Here is a 6,000-nt window from a genome sequence, read left to right on the forward strand (position 1 = left end):
TACAATGATGCACAAAATCTCTGCTCTCATGGGCTTTCATTGTAATGGGAGAGTGCAAATAAAAAATACTTAAGTAGATGGATATATATTATGACCACTGCCCTAAGTACTATGGAAGAAAACATAGCATGATAAAGAGGGTGGAAAGTGATGGACATGAGGTACTCTGGCCATTGGGTGGCCAAGGAGGGTCTCTCAGGCAAGGTGACATGTCGACGAAAGTTTGAAGGCACTGTAGGGGCATGAGCAGGCTGTCTGACGTGAAAGATGTCTGTCTTTTGTCTTCTGTGTTGGGGATTGGAAGACTTGGTGCTAGAAGGAGAAAAGCAAGTGCGAAAAAGAAACATATTTGGGTTTTGAGGAATCGAGGAATAGCAAGGTGGCTGGTGGCTGATGTAGAAGGGAAGAAAGGGGTAAAGAGGAAGGTAGAGGTTATTTTAGGAAGGTTGAAAGGGTCCAAATCGTGAAGACTTCATGGACCATGATATGGACTTGGGCTTTTATTCTGAGGGACATGGAAGCCCTTGGAAGGGATTTGAAGAGTATAGACTACATAGTAACTAAGTGTTCATTAAACATGTCTTCCGATAAATATTTGTTGAACGAATACATGAAACACTCGTTGGATGATTGAAAGAACAAACATCACCGAAACACACAGGTAACTGCACAGAGACGAAGAGTTCCTAGAGTAACACACTGTCTATATTTGCTCAGAAGAGAAGAATGTCTTCCTACTGAAAAAGTGATTAGCTGTCGGCTGCTTTGCCTGTTGACTTCTAAATGGAGGATGGCTCTTGGTGGCAAGAGCAGAAAAATGAAAATGTACAGGGCAAACAATAGAAAGCATGCAATCTGGCATCCTTTAGGGAACACAGTGCTCCTGTCCTGCCAGCTAATGACCTCCCTCATGAATGAGGTTGTTCTCTCACTGAGGCAGATTAGGTGCCCTTGAGGCACTCTTTCCATGTCTCCGCCCAGATATCTGCCCCTTGTCTCGGGACCTGGAATTCCACGTTACAGTTCCATCCTTTTCTTGAGTTTTGAAAACAATTTCATTCTTAAGAATCTGTCCTCCAACAGAATGGGTGGGTAAACCTCTGACACTGTCCTCTCCTTTTTGCACCAGGTTTACCCTTCAAATGTCACCTTTTAAAAGAACCTTTCTTTACTCTTGTCCCCGACTCCCTTTCTTGCTCCACAGCTTCCCCATCACCTCATTTATAATTTGACCGAGGCCATGGTTTGCATTTCTCTCTCTTTCAAACCCCAGTCTCTTGACCACAGGGACTCTGACATTCACCTTTGTCTTCTGCACCCAGCATGGTGCCTGCACATAGTACTCATAGCATTTTTTCCATCTTTCCTTTTCATCTTTCCTCCCTTCTTTTCTTGTTTTCTTGCTTTTGTTTTTAATGAAGCTGGTGAAAATCATTAGGAGGGCATATTTTCAGTTTGACAAGTCCTTAGGCACATCACGTAGGTGCAAGATTCCTACTGAGCCATTAGCCACTTGGATGATTGGGGCTTAAAGAAAATTTTTGTTTTTATTATCCAGGTAACATGTGATCACTGCAAAAAATTAAAAAAATTATGAATAGCCTTCTGGATATAAAAATCAATTCTAGTCTGCCACCAATATTTTAATGGTTATCCTTTTGAGCTCTTTTTCTAAAATGCAGGCCTTTTTCAGACCCCACTTGCTAGGCTGTTTTCAAGAACCAGGGAAGGGAGGGAGGGTGTGTCATGGTACGTATGCCAAGGTAGGGGCTGGTGTGGGAAGATGGCATCCATGGTGCTGTCTACAGTCTGACTCTAGTCCCATCCTCTGTAGTTCTTTTCCCTGTGAGCCCTACGGGCCCAGGTTGACCATCTATCTTCTGGGTTCAAGCTGTCAGAATCCACCGCCAGTGTGGTATCCTAAAGTCAAACAGTCTGGAGCTTCTGCACTCACCTTTCCCTTCCTGCCACCAGTGTGCCACCTCCTTCTCCGACTTCCCAGTGCCTTCAGTGTCTGCCCTATGATGTCCCTGGGTGTCTTGCCTATGCATCTGACATCCCTTAGTCACAGAATACAAGAAGCATCTGTCCTCACCAGGGACTTCACAGGCTTGACTCATTTACCCACCTGAATGTTACTACTTAATTGACTGAAACTATGAAAAACAAACCTGTGCTGATCGATAGAGAAATAATTTTGCAAATTGTGGGCATAAATCTTTAGAGATCTGTGTGTACTGCCATTTGTTAAAATGCTGAAAAGGTAAATCAATTTTCTTTATTAAAACACAATTGCTTCATCTATTGCTAGTTTAGGCAGGAGCCAGGAGGCAGGGTGTGGGGAGGAGCAGAGGAGGAGGTTTGGGGCTTCTTATTTGACCTTCATCCAGGGGTCATTTGTTAGTCTAAAAAAGGGTCAAGTGTTGGGGAGGAGCTGAGAGCTTCCAGGCTGGCAAATGCTTTAATGTTAGAAGAAAAAAATCATCCAGGGACTAGTGTGATGTGTGTAGGAAATATCAGCTGCGGACTATAGATGAGGCACTAAGGAAACAAACAAACAAAAAACAAAACAAAACAAAACAAAAACAAGAAAACTCTTATCTTCATCACTCCAGAGAGTAGACCAGCCAGGATAAGTTAGATCAATGCTGTGATGACAAACCTAAAATCTCAATGGCTTAAAACAACACATTTTTATTTCTCGCTTACATACATTATTGGTCAGCGGGGACCAGGACGATAGAGGAACCTCTATCCCAACGTGGCTCCTCAACATGCCAGAGACAAATTGAGGAGAGATGAATCACACCTTGGTGAAGTTGGAGTCTCCTGCTCCATTCCACTGACCAGGGGATGAGGATGGGAAGTGCCATGCTGTCACATGTCCTGATGGTGGACAAGCAGAGTGCACTTGAGCACTTCTAATGACCACCATGCAGAGCAACCTGGTGCCTTTTATGGTGCCTTGCACTGCACAGTGGTGTTGCGTTACCATGTCTGTGGGCACTGGGCAGAGGCTACTTCTGATTCATCTTAGCGCCTGACATACAGCGTGGGCTAAAAAGAAAAGACTTCACTTTGCAGACTGAGTTAATTAATCGGTAAGCAACAGAGAAGGGAAGCCACAGAACTTAGCAGAATGGTACAGAGAGCTGACGCTATGGTGTGGTAATGTCTGGAAGCATCTTATCTTGAGTCTGGTGTAGGTGACATTGTTCCTGCATTTTCATGTGCCAGCCCCTGAGCTAAGGTATTGAATGCATCATCTCGTTGAATTCTTACAATAGTTTTCTCATCATCCTCATTTTGAAGATTTGGAAATTTTTTCCAAAATTAGGGCCATCCTAACTCCCATCACTCATTCATTGCAGGATAAGATCATTAAACAACAAAAATTCAACTGAGTACACATTAAGATCAAATTGGCCTTATTTGGTCATTCATGAATCGAGGGGCATCCTCTCTAGCAGTAGAGAGGAGGTCTGCCAAGCTGGAGGAAAGGAAAGTTTTTAAAGGTGAAAACGGGGCAGGAAAAGGATATTACTAATGAAGAACACATCATTTCAGGGTTGAAAGGGCCTGTAGGGCAGATTACCTCACTGGTGCTGACCAGGTAATTCCAGGCTGACTGGTTAAAGGTTATGGTCCCAGGGGCCTGGAGCCTGCAGTTAGGTTAGGTACTAAGTCTTGGTTTGCTGCTGTGGGGTTTAGCACAAGTGACTCCATTTTGAGACTTGAAAAGACCACTGCTGGTGGCCTGGGTTGAGTTACTCACTTGCCTTTTCTGGGCCTCAGTTTCTTCATTAGCTTAAAAACAGAAAAAAAGACTGGCTGAACTGCTCTCTAAGATCCTTTCACATTCTCTTATTTCATGGGATTTTAACGGCTTGTCTCTGAATGGTGTGCACCTGCAGTAACCTGCTAGCGAACCAAAGGACTATGGCTTCCCGGTATCAGTGCGCAAAGAATGTTACCTTTGAGTCACACCTGAGGAAGAGCAAGGCTCAAATAGGCCAAGTTTTAAGTCCACAAGGCCACAAGATAAAATATTGTTTAGCTAAAGGCTTTCCTATGTTAACACACTATGATCAGTGTTGAATTTCAAGAGGCGTGTAGTGTCTACTGTGTAATAGAAAATGTGCTCAGGAATTACCAGAGGAGGGAGGTTGCAGAGAGAGAGAGAGAGAGAGCATCAAGATGTATTTCATTAAACTTCACTGCTATAGGCCGTCTTTGGATGTTCATAATTCCCAACCCTCTTATAGGATCTCAAGACCACCAGAAAGTGAAGTAGGGCCCTGACTACCCTGCTTCTAACTGTTCTGTTTAAAATAGACACTGACTCTTACAGTAAAGTCCCCTTGGCCAGAGCTGGGGAGGCTGGGGTTTCAGGCAGTGTCCTCTTTGGATTGAATGTGATTGAACGACAGAACCAAGGGTTCAGTGGACTGAGGGGCACAGAGACATCCAACGCATTGTGGGAGATTGGGGCACAAGAATGTGTCTGAGTTCATCCATTCAAAAGTCCCAGCTGTCCTAGAGCTCCCTTGGACCAGCCTGGAAACAAGCTCACAGTTCTTGGATATTCATTCCATGCCAGAAACTGTTCTCAGCACTTGACAAGCTTGTTTAATTTAATCCTCTTACAATCAACACTTCGAAGAAGAGCAAACTGAGAAACAGAGAGTTTAAGGAACTTGTCTAAATACACACAGGCAACAAATAATAGAGCCAGACTTCGCAGCAAGGCAGTGACTTCACACTCCCAGCTAATGTTTTGCAATCTCAGTGGGGCCAGATCATTTAGCAAGTCACATGAGATCATGTGGTGCCCATATAGGACTATCAAAATAGCATATAGAAACCACAAGAAGGTGATTTTTCCAACCCTCAGGCCCTGGCAGCCTGTTGTAGCTATTTCTCTAGTTTGTATGATTACAGGGCTCTCTCTTCCCTGGGGTCCTGGCAGAGGAGCTATATCTCAATCATTTATTTCTGCTTCCCTGGCACTTAACGACATCTGGTACATAGTAGGTGCTCCTTAGCTATTTTCTGAAAGAATAAATATGATTAGATCGGGGCTCTCTAAAAGGATTTGAAAAATCTGGGGATAGGGCATTGGATCATATAAAGGATGACTAATGAAAACCCAAACATCTGAGTGAATCATTAGTAAAATGTAGTTTTTTGTTTTTTGTTTTTTTTACCCAGAGGAAAGAAGGCTGGGCATATATAAGAATGAGTTCTATTTTCTATTTCTGGAGATGTTTATGCAGTTTTTGACCCATTTAACAAAAAAGTTCCTTGAGTACCTACTGTATGTGTGGTGAGCTCTCTTCTATGCCCTGGGACTACAAGGTAAAGGCCCCTTCTGGAACACGGTTGCTAGTGCCCTTGCCCTGTGCTTGGAACAGGAGTAAACACAGGCTGAAGAGATTCAGGATTTTCCTTGCCCTAAAATAATGATCAGTGTGAGATGTCACCAGGCCAAGGTATACAGATTCTCCAGATCTTTAAAAATAGAAGTCTTGGTTTAGGGGCTCTGCTCAGAGAGGAGAGAAATCAGCTTCTGTCTGTGTCAGAGGAAGATCACTGATGAAATCAAGTTAGTTATTTTTACATTCTGTTCTGTTTTTTCAATAGTTTATAATGGAAGCCCAGGGACCTGTGGGGGCTGCTCTTCAGATGACTGGAGCCTTGTGGGGAGAGGGGTGTCATGAAGGGAAGGCTTCGGGAGAGTCCCAAGATTCCTGACTGCACTTTGACTGGAATAGTTCTGTTTTGTTCTGTACATTTGGGGTCCACGTGTGGTTTCTCCCATAAAAAAATTTACAAGAATCCTGCTCTTTCAAGAAAACAAACCCAAATGGCTTAGAAAGTAGCCATGTGGGATTATTGCTTGCCTCTCTTCTCACAAGCAGTCACGGGAGCAGGGAAGGAAAGGAAACTATGTTCCTCAGGATGCAGGAAGACGATGATGAGAAATTGGCTGCTCTATTG

The sequence above is a fragment of the Canis lupus genome, chromosome 3, assembly GCF_048164855.1.
Source record: "Canis lupus baileyi chromosome 3, mCanLup2.hap1, whole genome shotgun sequence".
In the NCBI taxonomy this organism is placed as follows: domain Eukaryota; kingdom Metazoa; phylum Chordata; class Mammalia; order Carnivora; family Canidae; genus Canis; species Canis lupus.